Genomic DNA, 20,485 nt, shown 5'->3' on the forward strand with positions numbered 1-20,485 from the left:
CCTTTGCCTTTGACTGTTGGTGGATCGTCCAGCAGATCCGATCTTTGCCTCCAGAATTATCTTCCAAAAATGCAACTGAAGCAAAGTCACACTCCTACCTAAGAAACCTCTTTTCCCCCTCCTTTAGAATGAACTCCTAATTCTTTACCATCTGGTAAAAAACAAAAATCACTATTTGACCACAATAAGCATTGTTAGCCGACTTCTTTCCCTGGGCCACACATGCTCAGGCCGAGACCAACAGCATGCACAATGGAAGATGAGCATGGAATCACATGATGTCAGGTAACGTATCCTGACTCAGTTTGACATCTGGCATTTATTTTTAGCATGAAAAATAGATTCTCCTCTTGGAGAAGAGGGAAAAATAATTTCCTACAGCATTCTAGATGTGGAAAGGGAAAATAGTTTTTGGAGATCTTCTTTAGCCATATTTTGAAAAGAATAATTACTATACATGTTCCCATGGTCATCATAAATTGTGTTAACATTTTTATTGTTTCTCCCCTAAGTACATTTGTGCCCTTGTGGAAATAACAAAAGAAAAATACAGGCCAAATGTAAATTATTGCTGTATCTGTGTTCATTAAACGCTGTTCAGAAATTAGTAAAACTGAATCCTGATGGATTATGTCATAAATCTAATAAAACGGGGCTTTCTGGCATCTAGAGCAGTGACATCCAACCTACCCTCTACCCTCAGACTGATGTCTATGTCACGCTTTTTTTCTTCCTCTCTTTGTTTCTCTAAATTTGACTCAAAGTATTTCTTCCCAGAACCAAGAATGTACCTATTTTCTGAGGAGTCCCATGCTTGTTTTTAGCCGTATTCTCTCAGGCAGGCCACGAAGAATCTGTTTTCTATTCCTAATGTCATCATAGTTCAAGCACAGCTCAAATGACAAATGTCCCATGAAGATTTGGACTCGTTACTTTGATAGCATGCTCATTCCATGCTATCCAACACTCACTCATAACACTCATTTTGCATTATCTGGCTTATCACCCACATTAGGATTTGACGGAGAACAAGGGCTTTTTAACTCATTTGTTTGTCTTTTGACACATCATGACACATTAATGTTGCCCAAGCAGGTATTAGACAAATCTTCTTTAACTAAATGCAATCATTTTAAAGAAAATTTAAGTTAAAAATATTTTTCTTTTCTGTTATTTTAAATTGTTTTGATTCATTAATATTAGTATTAGCATCTTCTAGACAATTTTGAAATTCATATGATTGCCTTAATTTATCAACAAATAACTTAAGACTAGACTTGAAAATGATATGGTTTGAATATATTTGTTCTAAATAATATATCAGCATAAGTAAACTAAGTTTTGCCTCCTAGCAAGTAGCTTATGTTGCTCCCTAAAAAAGAAAAGCTGTCCAACATACAAAATGTCACTGACTTCTGCTTTCTTTTTGGTTCAGGATATGTCTGCATGTGGCTGGAAAGTGTTGTGACTTATTTACATACCAGACAAGCCTGATGCTGACCCTCACTGATACTGCTGATAAGCAGTGTGCTGGACCCAGGGAGAGACCAGGGACCTGCTAGAATAATGGTCCCTTCTGTTCTCAGGCCACCAGCAGGCTCCGTAGCCCAGGGGCAGCATGTGCAGTGTGCCTTGAACTATGTCAGTGGGGCTCAGCCCCAGATTGGCATATGTGGGGGACAGACTGACTCCCTCCTTATAAAGTACAGTAAGGTAGTGAGGCTACAGCCAGCGGTCAACAGTCATCATAAACGTCATGCTCAAACCTACGAAGTTTCTTTCACTGCCTTTTGATTTTTTGTGTGTGGTAAAATACCAACTCATTTTATGGTTTAGAGCACTGCCATTATATGGTTGTTCTGACTATACTTGTATTGCTTTCAAAAGATAACATTTGAAAAGTCAAGGGGAAGGCAAGAAGTTCAAAAGATTGAACAGTAGGGCACAGAGAGGTGAGAGGAACTTTACCTTTGTGACTGAGCTATGCCTGGAGATGCTATCTTTGTTGCACATGTATTCAGAAGCAGCTAATCAGAAAGATTTATTCTACCGTACTGGGTCCTGGCTTCGCCCCATGAATGGCCGCTGCAGCTTGAAAATAGAGAATCTGATAGGGATCCTTAGGGGGAATCCCTCCCATCTCTAGGTTCACTTTAAGTTTCACCTACAATTTTTATGGTCTGTTTTATCAAATAAAAACATACAAACTGAAAATATAATTCCATCTGACTTTATGACATTGTGTTATATAATTAATATAAAGCCCTAGTGAACTGCTATTTAGTCTAGATGCTGGCAAAGCCACGTTCAATTGCTTTAGCTTAGTCTCATGATAGAAAGAGGGATTATTTGCCGACTCCCCCTCCTTCCTAGCCACCCTCCGCCCTGATCCAAGGGAGTTTTCCTGATTTGAAAGACCCGACCTGTCTTCTTATTTCCTTTGTGAGCATGAGGTATTGAGAGTCAAAATCTCTCCTTTAGCTCAAAGGTATTATGCATTTTTACAGAGTAGATTCTTGTTTAAGAACAACAAAAAAAATAGTCACAAGGATGAATGCTTGAGTGTAGCCAAGTATGCAAAACTAGAACATATAAGTAGGGGGTCAAAATGTACCTATGGCTTGCTTGATGATAGGAATACATATAACGAGGAAAAAAAGAAAGAAAGAAAGAAAGAAATAGCACCTGGTTTAAACAAAATGCCAAATAAATGAAACTTTCAAAAAACTTAATTTTCCTCCCATACTTTTGACTATCTCTTCAAGAAATGAATAATTTCTCTTTTGGGTTTTAGAGGGTCATTAAAGTATAATGACACCTTGGACAGGCCAAGGGGAAGCATGGAGAAGGGCCAGGATTGGGCAGGGAATGTTGAGTTGGTCCTTGAATAAGTGAGGATGCAGGACTTCACATTGTAATTCACATTGTAATGTGAAGTGGGCCCTTAGACACACCATATGGGGTTGCCCATGAAAGCGGGGCTAAAGGTAGAGGTATAAGCATTATTTTCACAGATGGGACCTTCTGGAGAAAGCAGAGCTGTGGATAAAACCCTAGGAACAGGCAAAAAGACTGTAGGTTAAGTTAAAAAAAAAAAAAAAAAAAAGTACAAGCCATGGACTCCAAGGAAGAAAGTTTTATTTTTAATCAGATATTGTATCATAAGCCTATACCAAGCCAATAGGGAGTCATTACTAAATATCCAGAGCCAGGATTATAAAGTAACCTTCTGATATTTCAGTTATAAAATTGTGGTGATCTCAAAGCAACCAACTTCAGTGAGAGAAAACAGTTGTGAAAAATATGATACGGAGACAGCAGCAACCTTCTTCGGGTGTGAGACAGCCATCATCAAAAGAGAGGACAGCAAGGAAATGAGGGCAGCGTTGGTTCAGTGTGTGTCCTAATGGGAAAGAGACGGAATATTTAAAGTGGCTATTTTTAGAATAATTTAATGAAGGGACTTTTACCAAGGTGAGAGGGGGGTACGGAAAAACTCATACCTGGAGCTTTTAACAGTTGGTGTGTCCTGCCACTCCCAAGAATGTAGAGTGTTTAATAAAACCAAGAGACTTGTGAGGAGAAGGGCTTCCACCGGGAGCTGCAGGTTTTGATGGAGGAACTGGCCAGAATGTGGAACTCGGAGAGGGAATAAGCATGCCGACCTCACTGTCTTCCCTACCTCTGATTCCCAATTGGCTGAACCCATTCAGAAACAGACAGATTCCCAGGGCACGGAGCTTATGGAGAAGGATAGGGAGTTGGTCTACAGTATAACTAGAAGACATCCAGTGCACGCTTGTAAGGGCATTAGAGAAAATGCACATTTTCTTAGGATGGAAAACTGTGTGCGATTTTGATAACAGGATGGCCAAAGTCAGGGAAAAGGAAAAGACTGAGGCTATCGAGAAAGGTGGGTTGGCCCGTGGTATGCTGGAGCCACATCCTACATCTCATGGGAGCCAATTGTTTAAATAAAATTCTGAACTTTTTTTTTAAACATGGGGAACATAAAATCAAACATAGTGGGTATATTCACGCCACAGAAATTGACAAGCATGTCATGAGCCTATCACTACCCCTGGCCTGGAAAGCTAGTTTTAGCAGCAACCGCTAGTTGTAACAATTCCTTCAGAGTTCTGGGAACTTTGAAGAATATAGGCAGTGCAGGTTTTCTTTTTCCTTCTTTGATTTGGGGAAAAAGCTGACAGGTTGGGATGTAGGTGGGAAATTAGATAATGGCTATAATAGATAGGACAGAACAAAACGGGAGAAAACTAACAATTAATGATACCAAAAGTCTAAAATAGCTTGTATGTTCACATCTCTGCTTCTTAGTCTTGGTAACATTTGTTCCAAAATAGTCCTGCTGTATCCAAGGTTTCTACCAGCAGGTAGGAGGTCATCATCCTCAGTGAATAAGAGTAAAACTTTCTTTCATAAGCCTTCACATCTGATCAGTTTCCCAATCTCAATTAATCAGCTGCGTCACTAGCCAGAAAATTCTTCACCCCAAAGCCTTAGGGGCTGTTTTAATTTCCTGGAAGACAACAACTCTAATGTAGAGCCATATGTTGTAGGCAGAACAGCTTCCCCACAGATGAACACATCTTAGTTCCCAGAACCTGTGACTCTGTTACCTCACGTGCCAAAAGGAATTTTGCAGATGTGATTGAAGTGAAGAAGGTTATCCTGGAATATCCATCCCAGTGAGCCTAATCAAATCCCTTGAATTATTAACAGCAAAGAACTTCTCTCAGGTAAGACCAGAGAAAGAAGTTTGACAAGAGAAGCAGAGTCAGACAAAGCTATTTGGCCACTTTCAGGATGGAGGAAGGGGCCGTGAGCCAAGGATTCTGAGCAACTCTTTGAAGCTAGAAAAGGCGAGGAGCCTGGAGAAAGGAGTCACCCTGCTGACACCTTGACTCTAGCCCAGTGACCTATGTGTCTGGCCTATAGGTCTATACTGCATGCAGTGTGTTGTTTTGAGCCACTGAATTTGTTGTGATCTGTTATGGTGACAATAGAATATGAATGTGTCACACTTCACTTTCCCTGGGGTTTTTCATATTCTCATTTCTTGGCAAAATGTTGCTGCTCTGATGTGTTTTTCTAAGACCTGCACTGACCCTGGCAGCTTCCCTAACTGACCTAGTTCAAAGGGCTTGATAAAGACCCACATGGAGCTGTTTCTGCAACAGGTAGACCAGTTGGAAGACAGGATGCTTTGCACCAAGAGAAAGGATTTGTTGAGAGTTGATGGTACGGCCTCAACGTGAAGATGTTTGTGGGTTTATGATTTAGCACCTGCCCCTCTCACTGGACAGCTGTGCAGGTGAGGCAGGAGGCTGGTCTGTCACATCCCCTGGACACTCATTCTTGGAGAAGCACAGGCATTTTGTCAATGTGCTTACAAACAGGCCTCTGGTGTCTCAGGGCCTGGATTCAAACCCCAGCTTGACAGCTTCCTGGCTATGTGACTTTGGTAAGTAAGTCAAAATACTTATTGTGCCTCTATTTCCCATCTATCAAATGGGCCAATAGCAGTACTTCCACAAAAGATGTTTAGAGGTTTAAATAAGTTAATATAAGGGTCATTTATTCAACCAGCATGTGCCTAATATGTGCTAGGAACTTGCTAGGCACACAGGAACCATCAGTGAACAGAGGAGAGAAAACTACCTCTGGATATAGAATTAGTGTAGGTAAAACCTACCAATGTGTGAGGTTGGAAAGTAGGGGCTAACTTGATATTAATGATAAATATATAACAGGATTGATTTTTCAATAAAATACAAACATTTTTAAGAAAAATATGAAAAATATGAAAAAATATGAAATTAATTTCCACACCTCACTTAAAAGCTCTGGAAACTCTAAACACAGTAAGTGACTGACCTTTGTAATGTCTTCATGGGATTCTCATTAAAACCTCAGCTGAGCTGACAAACAGAAGCTTGGGAAATGGATGTCTAAGGGGCTATTATAGAATTCCACTTTGTGGATGGAAAATTGGATAATCCAGGGTTCTGAGCTTGAACTTCAAATACTCTTGAGAAAAAGTGACCAGTCTATAAAAGAATGTAATTATAAATTCCCATACTTCAATGGAAATATGCCCACTGGGAAAGTTCAGCAAGGACCAATTCGTATCTTACAATGAACTTAAGTTTACAAATGCATTCTAAATTTGTCTATCACCCAGGGATTCTTGTAATCCAAGACAGCAAAACAGCAGGATGCATTCTGCTTTTGAAACAACCACAATCTCTTCTCCCTGACTTGGGCTCCTGCCAAGCAGGATTCCTTCCAGAAGTAGCATTTATGCTAAAGGAAATGGCTCTGAGTCCATCAGCCCAGCTGGATGTGTATGACTTTCATACATTTGAAGTGACCACTACCTGATACATGCTCACACATCTGTGTTTCATAGGTAGAGATATAGCTATAGATATCTGTGTGTGTGTGTTTTAAAATCTTTTAAGAAATATATTCCATTTTAAATAGTTCAAATAGTTGGTAAAAATTAGCTAGGAATTTGAAATATGGTTGGTATCTATTTTAGAACCTGCTAAAAATACATTTTTGTTCAGATGGCCACGATTCATTTCACTATGTCAGTATATCCTCTGTGGTTCATTTGCAGCTGGTTACTTGCCAATGTAAAATATGAGCAATTTGAGTCCTTCATAAGAGTGTTTTTGACATCTTTTAACAGTTTCTCTATCCTTTCCTGATGATGCAGTGGTCCTGTGCTCAAGGTTTCCTTCTATGGCTGGCTTTGAATTTAGAAAAACAGGCACACTGTAATTATTACAGAGTCCCACACCTCTGAGAGAATATAGGAAAAATCAGGGCTCACATAATAGCAATGGTATAGCCAAAGTTTAGATGAACTCTCAAAGTTCCATGGTATAGTCACAGGTATGAACAGATGATTACCTAAAGACTTATCTATTGGTCAGTCCTTTATCCATCCACCTAACGGGGCCAAGCTAAGGATCAAGGTTGAAGGATGAGTGTAGGGGTGTGTATGTGCGGGGGGTGTATACACGCACACACATACATGTTTATGTGTATTTACACGTACATCAATGTGTGCATGTGTGTAGTAGGTATCCTTCTCTCTTTTGCTCTGTCTTTGCATCCACACATTTCTTTCGCTTTGGAATCATGTGATAAAATTGCCAAAAATCTGCTCAAAGAACTCAGGTTTTTCACACCCATGTAGGCAGCTGGTAAACCCCAGGATCCTGCACCAGTGGAGTCTCTGTACAGATGCCATGAGGAGCAGCCGTCTGGTGTGACGTAGAGCATAGCAGAGCTGGCAAGAAGGACACTGTCATCACTGAGCAACTGCCACCCTCAATGGTTCTTGTCTAATCCTTACAAAACCCACATTGAGAAGCTCAGGCTTGAGTCTGAGCCCTAGAGCTCTGAGCCTGGGTTTCCTCATCTATTAAACAGCAGCAGCAGCAGCAATCGTTCTGCTGTCTGGAAAAGCTCGAGGATGAGAATGAGGTATTGGATACACAGTGTCTTCTTAGTACTGTAACCCACCTAGGGGTGCTGGCATGCCCTGCCTGAAGCCCTGCGTCCTGTGTTCAGTGATGCCTTAGATCCCGGGAAGGAGCAGGGCAGGATCCCAGGCCCTCGGGGTTTGAACCACAAGGAATCCCTAGGGAGGCTCCCAGCCAAGCCCCTGGGGTGAGCTGAGCATGTCATGTGGGTAAAAGACTGCAGTCAGAGGACAGAGCCAAGGTTTGGGAGCTAAGCAGAGCCTGGAGGGACCCCGTGGGCTTGGAAGTGTGCAGAGGGCTGGGTAATCAGAGGATGAGACTGGGGCTGATCTTCCCCAGGGGGCGCATCAGACCAACTCAGAGAAATCAAGTCGGGTCAGATTTTCGCCCAACAACTGACAACAGTCGATCCTCACTTTCAGGCTCAATTTCCCCCTACCTACATGATCAGTTCTCCTGCAGCCAGGGCAGGATAAGAATTCCAGTCGAGGGTACAGGAAGGCAGGATTTAGCTGACCTGACAGTGACAGTTCTGCTGTTTGGACAGAGGATGCTCATTCTACCCTTCTGATGTCATGCCCTGTCTGAAAACCTCAACTGTTTTCTGTGTCGTGTCTTCCAGGGTGTCTAGAGTCACGTGTGGGTGCCTCTCAGTCCATCCTTAGCAGGACCTGACCCTTTGTGTCATGGTAGTGGCATTTAAAGCAGAAAACTTCTCAGAAATGCCTGGCGATGCACTTACCCATTTATTTACCCTTTGCTTTGATTTAGAGCAAATGGCTTCCTTTTGCTTTTTTTTTTAATTGTAAGATGCTGTGCTTTTGAGTAAGACTTTCAGTGTGCACCTCTTCTGATGTTACCATTTGGATTTCCTGCTCCCATCTTTACACCTGCATTCATACTTAGAAACATTTCAAATCTTTGATGAAATTGGGCATCAGAGGACTTCAAGGTGAGAGATGACAGATGTGACATCTTAAGTGTGACCCTTCACAAATCTGGGGTACCACCATACCTGGACCCAACATAAGCTCTGCTTCTTCTTTTTTTAAACATCTTTATTGGAGTATAATTGCTTTACAATGTTGTGTTAGTTTCTGCTGTATAACAAAGTGAATCAGCTATACATATACATATATCCCCATATCCCTATATCCCTTCCCTCTTGCATCTCCCTCCCACCCTCCATATCCCACCCCTCTAGGTGGTCACAAAGCACCAAGCTGATCTCCCTGTGCTACGCGGCTGCTTCCCACTAGCTATCTATTTTACATTTGGTAGTGTATATATGTCCATGCCACTCTCTCACTTTGTCTCAGCTTACACTTCCCCCTCCCCGTGTCCTCAAGTCCATTCTCTATATCTGCGTCTTTATTCCTGTCCTGCCCCTAAGTTCTTTAGAACCATTTTTTTTTTTAGACTCCATATATATGTGTTAGCATATGGTATTTGTTTTTCTCTTTCTGACTTACCTCACTCTGTATGACAGATTCTAGGTCTATCCACCTCACTACAAATAACTCAATTTCATTTCTTTTTATGGCTGAGTAATATTCCATTGTATATATGTGCCACATCTTCTTTATCCACTCATCTGTTGATGGACACTTAGGTTGCTTCCATTTCCTGGCTATTATAAATAGTGCTGCAATGAACATTGTGGTACATGACTCTTTTTGAATTATGGTTTTCTCAGGGTATATGCCCAGTAGTGGGATTGCTGGGTCATATGGTAGTTCTATTTTTAGTTTTTTAAGGAAACTCCATACTGTTCTCCATAGTGGCTGTATTAACTTACATTCCCACCAACAGTGCAAGAGGATTTCCTTTTCTCCACACCCCCTCCAGCATTTATTGTTTGTAGATTTTTTGATGATGGCCATTCTGACTGGTGTGAGGCGATACCTCACTGTAGTTTTGATTTGCATTTCTCTAATGATTAGTGATGTTGACCATCCTTTCATGTGTCTGTTGGCAATCTGTGTATCTTCTTTGGAGAAATGTCTATTTAGGTCTTCTGCCCATTTTTGCATTGGGTTGTTTGGTTTTTTGATATTGAGCTGCATGAGCTGCTTCTATATTTTTGAGATTAATCCTTTGTCAGTTGCTTCATTTGCAAATATTTTCTCCCATTCTGAAGGTTGTCTTTTCATCTTGTTTATGGTTTCCTTTGCTGTGCAAAAGCTTCTCTGCTTCTTTACTCTGTCTTTGTTCCTGAAATAAAGAGATGAGCTTCTTGAAGCTGGGGACCATATGTTGATAGACACAGTAGTTTTGGTCCAATTCTACAGAAAATTCAGGTGATTCAACAATCAGATCTTTCCCTTGGTTTTATTCTTGGGCTGCTAAATGGCTTCAATTAGAACCATTTGCTCTCAGCTTTATGTAGTCTGTCTACCACTAGCTGCACGTCTCAGATGGGAACATCCTGGCGAAGACCAGTTCCCACAGATGCTTCTTGGTCAAGTGTTTTGTTGTGGATGGTGAATCAAGACAGGTAGAACCTTGATAATACTGACAGTTTCTTCAAGGGCTTTGGCCAAAAAGTAACTCTCATGCTTACGGCTGCAACGGCGTTCTCAGAAGTAGCTCTCAGGTGAGTTTTGGAGGTTGTGTTGCAAACTGCTACACACCAGCTACTTCTGATTTTTAGGACCAGAATTCAATGTCACAGGACAATTGAGCTTGGGCTGTGAGCTTGGAATTCCTATATCGCTCAGCTAGCTGCAATCGTTGTCAGCCCTGACTCTTCCTTTTAGTTAAAAAAATTACCTTGAATTAAAAACAATCCTACCCAAATTTGTATAAGCTTTTCTCAGTCCTGACTAAGGCATATGTAGGTTATTTTTCTGGGTTTTTTTTTTTTTTTTTTTTTGCATGAGCATTCTAACGATGGAGGGTAATGTGTTTGAGTTTCAGGTATGGAGAAGAGCCGAGATTCACTAACCTGGATATATATTCTTGGTATAATTGTGTCTTGCTCGATTTCTTTGAAATTCACTCTGCTTTTCCTGAAAAGCTATCTTCTCAGTCTCTTTGGTTTGTGTCTGCAAATCTCAATGACCTGAGAACATAAAGGGAGCTGATTCATAGGTTTTGGAAAACTTTGCAAAGAGGCTATCATTTGGCTGGGTTCCTTTGTCGGGGACCTGAATCTGATCCTGCTCCCCGAGAAGAGTGTGATGGAGACTCTGACCTGGGTCCTTCTCAGCCCCTCCTGGGAGTGATTATTGAAAGAACAACCTTACCACACTCAAATCCGTAATTGTCTTGGAGAGTATTTTTTCCTAAAGTTTCTCATAAGTTCTTTGTAGGTAAACTTGCCTCACCAGCCAAGGAACTGTCCAATTTCCATGAGGTTAAACGATTTCCCCGAAGACTATTAAATCTTAATCCAATTTCAGTAGAACAATCTCGTTCCATTGAATTCATTACAGAAATGTTTCCAAGCTTTAATTGTACGTGCCTATCTAGAAGGATGGTTTTATGTTCATCAAGTTGAAAGAAAACTCTTTCACTTTCAAAATGTTGGGAAACATTTGTGCTCCTCATTCTTGTCTTACTTAAATATGCAATTTGTAGGATATACATTGTTGCTGAAACTATTAGTAAATCAGATTAGTACATTCCAGGACTTAAACTAACCTAAATATAAAAAGTATTTTAAAAAACTATATTGTAGGTTTGGAAAATAGATAGTGTTTGTTTGTAAACTATAACCTTAAAAAGGGACGATTGGATTCCCTCTTTATTAGCCCTGGTAGGAAAAAACAGGCTATGCAAGCCATGTGGCCACATACAGGTCAAAAATAAAGAGATTTTTTGTGTGTAGGAGCTGGAAGGATGGTAAAGGTTTCTGGAAGAGCAGAGCAGAGAGTGCCACACTTCCAGGGAAGCACCCCCTCCTGTACACGTTGGAGCAGCAGTCCAAGATATCTGTTTCCCATTGAGGGGGCAAGTCAACCGAGGTTGGTGAGAACCTAGGACACTCTTTCGGATGCCAGTGCCTATCCAAGTGCAGAGTGGCCACTTAAAGGAAATCACAGATGACTGCAGGGCATGACAGGCATTCAAAGGTGGCTTTGAGGAGGCACCTGGTCAGAGTGGGAACAATAAAAGGGATGCCAGCGTGTATGTTGTAGGTGAGAGTTTAATTTGTACTCAGCCTAGTTCTCCAAACAGAGGCTGTCTTTGCTTTATACAAGCATTGTGTGCCATCTGCAAGAACCCTGACCATACACACATAGCATGTCTTGCCCTGTGAGCCACAGTCCTACAAAGCATTGTCCCACCAAAAATGTCATTTGCCCCTGTTGAAAAATGCAGAATCCATCTATTAGCTGCCTCCTCCAATTTCCCTGTATGTCACAGTCATCACCATTTTCCCCAAATCACCCCAACTCCAAGTGCTAAGTCATATCTTGATCATTGCTGCTGTTGATCAGCTAATCGGTACCCAAGTATAGACATTCGTCTCTAAAGGTCCTTCCTCCCAGCTCTTCCAGGCCCATTAGCCTTCCCAAGTCCATTAGCCCAAGTGTGGGCAATACCCATTTTCAGTGCTGCTCATTCGAAATGTAACATATATAATGTTATATCCAACATTCACATTGTTAAACTATTCCTAGTCTGTCCATCTTATTCCTCTTGTTTCCTCAAGTAGATCAAGCTTCATGTCCCCACATCCTTGCTAGATGAGTGACCCCTAGGGGATGATCGTTATCAGAGCTGGTATGTAAATCACAACTCTGACCCACATTAATGTATGATGTTCAGCCAACTACTTGAACTTCTCAGCATATCAATAACAACCTGTGTGACACACATCAATCATCCTTCCCAAACCAAAAAGGATGTCATTCCAATACTACCACTCCTGTTCCAGATAGGTCTGCTTTTGGGGTCCCACTACCTCACCCAAAATCTCCATCCAGGCATCTGGTCAACCTCTGTTATTGCACACTTTGTGCCCACCAGCCACCTTCTCCGGGCTCTCTCATTGCCTAGAACAACACTGTTCAATATAAATATAAAATTAAGTGAGAAATTTTACATTCTCTTTCTGCACCACGTCTCTGAAATCCACTGTGTGTTTCTCACTTACAGCAAATCTCAGTTCAGACTGGCCCAAGTTCAAGTACTCAGTAGGTACACACAGCCAGTTATGGGTGTACCGGAAAGTGCTGGCCTAGAGAATCACAGCAGTGCCTGTCTGGCACTTATCATTCTACTGCCCTATCCGTGTTATGTTCAGATCCTAAGGCACCATGATAACATTTAAAATCTTTCAATGCCAAACCACTGCCAAACTAATAAAATAAATATTTCCTAGATGTATTAGTCTGCCAGGGCTGCTATAACAAAATACCACAGACTGGGTGGCTTAAACAATAGGAATTTACTTTCTCATAATTCTTGAGGCTGTAAGTCTAAGATGAAGTTGTTGGCAGGGTTGGTTTCTTCTGAGGTCTCTCTCCTCGGCTTGCAGACGGCAGCCTTCTTTGTTCTCACACGACTGCCCCTCAGTCAGTGTGTTGTCTGTGTCCTAATCTCCTCTTATTACACGGACACCAGTCTTATTGGATGAGAGCCCATCCCAATGGTCTCAATTTACCCTTAATCATTTATTTAAGGGTCATGTCTTCAAAGACGTTCTGACGTATCAGGGGTCAACATGAATTTTAGGGGGACACGATTCAGCCCATAACCCTGGACTGTCATGGTGAACCCTCAATAATATTAGCAGACATATTTCTCATCTCCTTCTCTTTTGTTTCCTAATCTCTAGGAAATTTTACCCCTGACTCACCTTAGAACATCCCACTGTCTGTCTACCTCCACACCTTCTGTTTGTCCCCCACAGGGATATGTGCCATGATCCCCCTGCTGCCAAGACCCTTCAAATTCTCTTCCAAGTTCCCTCCCCCATCGGGCCCCTCCTCATCCCTTTATTAAAAGTAATGCGCTCTTCAACCAAACCTTTAAAGTTGGCATGAACAGTGCATTGCCTCAGGTTACAGTTATTTATTTGAAATATAATAGCACCATCGCAGGGTAAGTTATATGAGACTATGATAGAATGCCTAGCACAGGGATTGAGCAAAGGGGACATGTGGGATGCATCTGAGTCCCTTGCCTTTTATTACACAACCACAAAATGAGAGCTTGTTGAACTGAATCAGGGCAGACAGGAAGACCTTGGCAATAGGCAGTGATAGCTCAGTGGCTTATATTAGTATCTGAGTTTGAGGAGATTACCATAGAGTCCACATTCAACTGAAAGCCTTGTCGTAGACACAGATCTCGACTTGTCTACCGAATGGGCACAGCTATGCTGCTCCTGCGTTCTCAACAGACATCTGCACACAGGCTTCTCCAACTAAAGGCAGGAGACAGCAGCTTCGTTAGCCCTCCTTGGCTGCCTCTGGCTGTCCAAAGCAACTAAACTGCCTCCCATTTAATCAAAGACTCACCTAAATCTTTGTTCTGAAATCACCTGTGAGTTTTTAATGAATATAATGATTTTTGTTTGTGCAACAGGATCAGTATATGACTTCTTTAATGATAAAAGCCCAGGTAAGAAGGGGCTAAGCAAGCACCTGGCCCAGAAGCATTTGTTGGGCAAGACACATCTGAAAGCGCCTGGCACCTCTCTCTGGTTAGCCTACTAAATGTCTCAGCTCCAGGGTCCTCTGGGAAGATGAAGCGTTTGTGGTCCACTGCCTGCCTTCGGCCGCCTGCAGCCTTCCAAATGCAGGGGCTGTCGTTACCAGTGTAGATCTCCCCGACTGCTCTTTCCTCTGTCTGGAAGCTTAACCAGAAATTTCCCCAGTACAATAACTCCTGGCCTGACTGTGGGTGACCCTGACTGGGTAACTCAGAACCAATATTCATCTCTTTTTTTTTTTCCCATATGACATGGATCAGGGGCTGTCCCTGAGAGACAGATCTTTTTCTTTTTTTTCTCTCTAATCCTTTATTAACTTCACTAGAAAGAGATAAAGGGCTCTACCCTGTGCAGATGACTAGCTTCTCTTTTTTCTTTTTAACCACAAATGATGCTTCTATCAGATGTGACTCTTTAACCCTGTACAGTAAAAGGAGAAAAAGGAATCTTGAGCTAGAAACATATTTTTATTATTAATGTTTTGTTTATTCCTCACCCAGAGTTTAATGACCAACCCGATTTCAAGCCCAAACATTCACAATATTCCTTTTAAACAGCAGACTGGTGGGTGGGCTCTAGGTCTACCATTCCTGGGGTCAAAAGTGGTCCAACAAGGAAGTACTCAATAATTATTAACAATTATTAGGAGAAAAGTGGAGTGAGTATTTGCCTTTTGAGAACTACATCCCCAAATTAATGTTTTCTGAAGGAAAGAAAATGGCTGGCAGATCCACCCACGACTTCACAGTTTCCACTTGGGGCCCGTGGTAAAGGGTGTGGCTGGGACTTGTAGGGAGGAGATTCCTGAGGGTAGCCCTGCCCAGATACGGACAGTTCCTAAAGGATTTAACGTAAGGAGTTTACGTCACCCTCTGAGACTCCCAGGACTTTTCTATCTAGATCAAACTTCCCTGGCATTCTGATCTACACTCAGAATGAGAAATAAAGGAATCCCGTACGAGGACTGTCATCTCTGACCCCACGCTGAACCAGAAATCCAAACAAATAATGTGAATTTTCTCCAAGTTCAAGGGTGAAATTTTAATAAAGTGGGTTCAGATTGTATCAAAGTACTTGTTTCATGTTTATTCTAAGTTATTCAACAAAATCCCCACTGTTTTCTTTTGGAAGGCCATGCCAAAGCCAAGTTCTATCTGATTGATGGATTATTGATCATAGTGATCCGAAAGTCATTTCCTGCCATCAGGATAACCTGGGGCAGGTGGGGAGTCATCTGGACATCTCAAGGCCACCGTAAGCCCGTGACATGGGATCAGCCTCAGCAGGTTTACTCTGATCCAGGTCTGTGCAAAGTCCTCGACAAGGCAGAGCTGAGCTGCCCAGAGGACGGTTGGCCTCAGGCTCTCTTCACTCCTTCCCCACAAGGAGCCCCAGCCCTGGACACCTCGTGGCCAGGCCCCCAGGGCATACGTTCCTCCCTCCAGGCGGTAGCATCTGACTAGTGATCCCTGTACCCTCGGTCCAATGCTTCATTGGTCCCAGCAGGGAGCTGAGTAGAAACACCTGGTTTCTAGAAGCTGGTGATGGCTGCTAGCAAGCACATCTACAGCTTCCCAGAAAGGAAGCAGTCAGCGACCATAACAATGCACGTGACGCTCGGTTGTGCAGGCATGCCATGATTCCAGTGAACTCCACGACCTCAGAAAGGCTGACACAGCCAGTCCTGGGTGAGCGGTTTGATGGTGAAATAAAAGAAAACTGGCACCTGGCCATCCCGCAACACACAGGGGCCATAGCTGCCCAGCCTTCAGAGGGCTCCCCCGACCAGGCACGGTGCTAGGGCCTTTGAGTGCATCATCGGGTTTACTCCTCACAGAAACTCTATTGGGGCAGATGTTAGTAACCCACATTGCAAGTGAGGGAACTGAAACTTCTAATGGTTAAGTGATGTATTAAATATTTGCCAGTCAAAGGAAGAATTGGGTTTGGACCAAAGTTTCCCCTTCTCTCTAAATGGCTGCTGATGTTAGGACTCAGCCCCACACACTGTCTCTTCTATACAGCCATCTGTCTCTCTTAAAGCTTCGATTCAAACTTCAGCTCCTCTGCAGAGCTCCTTTGATTTACCGAGAGGTCTTACAGCTATGTCCTCAGTTATCACACCAGCCCTGATGAAGCAATGAGCCCTGCCGTGGTTAGAATCTGACCTAAATCTGCTACTCAAGAGAATCTGAAGACCTGGAAGACAGGGAACAGGTATATTGTGAGGATTGCCAGCATCCATCACAGGATGGACAACATCCATTTGGCAAAGGGGGGAAAAGAGAGGAAAGGGAAGAACAGAGGAAGAAGGAGGGATGGAAGGAAGGAAAGAAGGAAGAATGGGAGGAAGGAAGAGAGGGAGGGAGGGAGGGACTGGGGAGGAGGGAGGGAGGGAGTTAGGAAGGAAGGAAGGAAGGAAGGGAAGAAAAGTAGACTTTTTGTATGACTTAACCACAGCCATCTGTCAGAAAAGAATATTTATTATTTCTAGTGTATGACTTGAAAAATAAATGGACAGTTAAATGTGGCCAGAATTTTTCCATTGTGGGATAATTAATGGGACAGTTTTGACCATGTGACCCACAGGAAGAAATTATCATATGTCCACAAACAGGGAGTAAGAATCAGAGAGAAAATCTTTGATTTCTATTAGGAGCCAATTAATGAAATTTTAATTCCACGTTTGTTGAGAGTAATAGCCTGAGACTTACAATATTAATTGACCATATTTTTCTTACCTTGAACTAAGATAATAAAAATATTTAAGTAAAGGAAAACTGGTCCATTTTCTGACCTAATAAAAATATGGAATAATCTTCCCTAACACAGAGTACAATGCCAATAGATACTCAATGAATTCATGCTGAAAGCATGCATAAATACATGAATGTCTGAATCAATGAGTAAATGAATCTTTCTTAACCATTGGCATAGATAATATAACAAAAGTGAAGACAGTCAAACTGAAAATAGGAGTGAAAAGCAAGATAAAGTTGAGCTCCCCAGAGGATTACTGAGTAGTAAGATAGCACCAAGAAATTCATTAAGAAGGGATTAAAAGAAAAGTCAAGGAAAACTAAGAGACACTTAAGAAGATACACAGAGAGACTCCGGTAAACTCTCAGTAGCAACAATAGTGTATGAGCTGACAATTGAAACAGTTTCCAATTTAATAAAAGCCCTGCATCTTTTATAAGAAACTCAATCTGATATCAAAGTGAGTTGAGAAAAACAAATCCACATAGGATCATAAGGTAGGCAAATTTAGAACAGCCAAGCAAAGGAAAGAAATGTAAACATTTTCAGAATTTTGTTTAAGAAAAAGAAATAGGTTGGTAGCAGACTTCTCACTGGTAAAATTGATGAAGAAAGCATTGGAATAACAACTTAAAAGTGCTAAGGGGAAAAAAAATCAACATTGAATTATGTGTTGATCCATGACTACTCAAATTTATGACATAAAAAAAAAAAAAAACATTATCAGTTTTAAAATTCTAAGCCAGTTAACCAACGTCCTACAATTAAATAAGAAACTAAACATGATAAAAAGAGGAAAAGTGTAGGTAGAGGCATGGAATGGGATTACAGAAACTATGCCCACCTAAGACCTTGGTAACATACATGTGGTATTATAATTAATTATGGGTCTAAATTTGATTTTTGTGGTTAAAGGGCTGACACTAAAATTCTAGATAACAGAAACAGAATGAGGAGGTCTGGGTGGGTAGCTAAAGCACAACACATTCCTTATCCTACTGTAGAAGAACAGAGATTCTAAACAGTTTCAGACATTGTTACAAAAATTCAGAGTGAACCGTAATTACTAAAAGTATGGATAACATTAAAGAAAAAAGAATGAAGAAACTGTTTTAATCTGGTAGAAAGCAATATTAGAAAAATAAGCCAAGAGAGAAAGAAAGAGAATTGCTGTTTAAATTAATCATTTTTAAAATCTTCCAAATGTTCCCTTCCAGTGGTTAGTGAATCCCTCATTTGTGAGTTGGTGCTCTGCCCTCACAAGGAAGAAACTCGAACTTACGTCCCAGGCTCTTGCAGCTAAGGTGCAAGCATGTGACCTTGGCTCCACCAATCAGCATATTTGGACAAAACTGAATGAGGCTTCTATCCAGAAACCAGAACATCTAAAAAGTAGATGCCTTGTGGTTCTAGCATGGTGAGGGGAAGGGTAAAGACCCGTCCACCAGGTCCAGCCCTGGCATCCACACTGAGCACCGCAGGGCTGTCGGCAGAGGCTGGACTGAGCGGGGCAGTGGGCTTTTCCTGCTATAGCAATCCCGCGGTGTCGGGTGGGTGCTGCTCCTGACTGCACCACCTCAAAGGATGGTTCTCTCCCTCTGGGACACTCTCTGAGTGTCTCCAATATTTTATGATTTATTTTCATGATTATTTTTTTTCTGTTTTAACCATCTAGAATTGATTTATGTGTAACCAACAACCCTGAATCGTATGATGCCTGGTGAAGAAAATACAATGTCATTATGGTAATACTTGATTCAAGCAGGACTCTTCAGTGGATGCAGAAGCTAATGAGTGAACATTTGAGAAGCAATAAACGTGTACATAGACTCAAAAGTACTTGTTAATTACAAAGGGAATACTAACTTTACCATGGGTTCACCTAACACAATCTTAACCAAGTAATCTGAGTTAATATCCCTAATGAGATAAACTGACATCCTCTGAATACAGATATGATGCCCTAGAAAGAAAACATTTTTTTAGCATTTATGCCCAAAAAGCAGCATAACTTGTGTTTATCATGAGGAAGCATGCAATAAACCCAAATTGAGAGACATTGTACAAAATAATAGGGCTGAATTCTTAAAGTCAGAATCATAGAAGAAAAAGGACGACCGAGTACATATTCTGAATTAAAGGAGACTAAATAGACATGGCAATTAAATGTAATGTGGGATTTTGAATTGGATCCCAGAGTATAAAAAGGAAAAGTAGCTGCAATAAATATTATTGGGAAAATTAGTAAAATTTGAAGGTGAACTGTGGACTAGTGGATATCATCCTTACATTTCCTGATTTTGACTAATGTTCTATGGTATGTAAAACCTTTATGTAACTGAGAAGATGTACGATGCTGAGAATCTTTTACCTAATGGAAATACCAGAGATGAGAAACAATTTTATATGCCAACCCTAAAATTCTGGTTCTTCCATATTTTCTCTCAATTTTACTTGTAAAATGCCTTGTTCTTACTTTAGCTCATTGCTTAACGAGTAAGAGCCAAGTGAACATTCAGCATTCTGCCTTCAAAATATAATTGTTCAAATCCAAAAGTTTATTTGGTACCTGTGTTTTTCCCAGGATACTGCGCACCATGGTTTTACAAATTGTTCCACCACTGATAACATGGGCCACCATAATTCTAGCCTCCTGAAAAATCCCCACTCATTTTTCCAGGCTTGGCCACCCAGCCCCAATGCAATGACAGGCATTTTAGATTTTAGTTACAGCACTACCCTACTTTGAAGTAGCAATGTCTGCATTAGTTCCCTATTATCATGATAAAGATGTTTTACAAACTGCCCTGACAGGCAATGCCTTAAAGCATGCACAAGTGTCATGCCCATGTGTCAGTGGTCAGTTGGATCGTTTCAGTGATCTCAGGGGCACCTTAGTCAACTGCAGTTCTTGTGAGTGCCTTTGCTGATGGAGTCTGGACTGTCTCACACATTTTGGGTCAGCTGGCTGTTGTCAGTCTAAGATGGCTAACATGACTGAGCTCTCAGTCGTGGGTCCCTCACATCCTCCATCCCAACATGCATGTCATCATAGTAAGTTCAGAGATCCAAAAGAGACTAAGTATAATCATGCCAGGGGACATGTGGAAATTCATATGTATTTGACATACTTGGGTCACATCTAATTGGTCAAAATAAGTCACATGCCTGAGTCCAAAGCAAAATTGGAGGGAACAAAAAGTTCTAGGGCCAATGAGTGGATACAGGGAGACCTTTAATTGGGATCTTTGTGCAGTCAATTTACCACACAGAGTCACCTGACTTGCAGTGAAGGAACAATTCCAAATCAGTGTGGAAAATATGATAATTTCCATAGGTAATACCTGGTGAATCCAGTATCTATATAGAAAAACAAGAAAAATGAGTCTTGGCTACTACCTCACACTAGAGACAAAAATCAACTTGAATTGGACAGACTTAAATATGCAAAAGAAAACAACGAAGCTTCCAGACACATCCCCTCTGATTTGTTCCCATCCTTATTATTGGAGTTGCCTCTAGAAAACACAGATCAGTT

The 20,485-nt window shown here is 41.4% G+C and overlaps 1 long non-coding RNA gene across 1 annotated transcript in view; it reads right to left on the reverse strand.

Moving 5' to 3' along the window:
• The window catches only part of LOC309623421, a 720,194-nt gene that overhangs the window by 11,796 nt on the left and 687,913 nt on the right, over nucleotides 1-20,485 (reverse strand). The gene's annotated exons all lie outside the window — the stretch shown is intronic.

Source organism: Balaenoptera borealis, assembly GCF_965194805.1.
Source record: "Balaenoptera borealis genome assembly, chromosome: 2".
Lineage (NCBI taxonomy): Eukaryota > Metazoa > Chordata > Mammalia > Artiodactyla > Balaenopteridae > Balaenoptera > Balaenoptera borealis.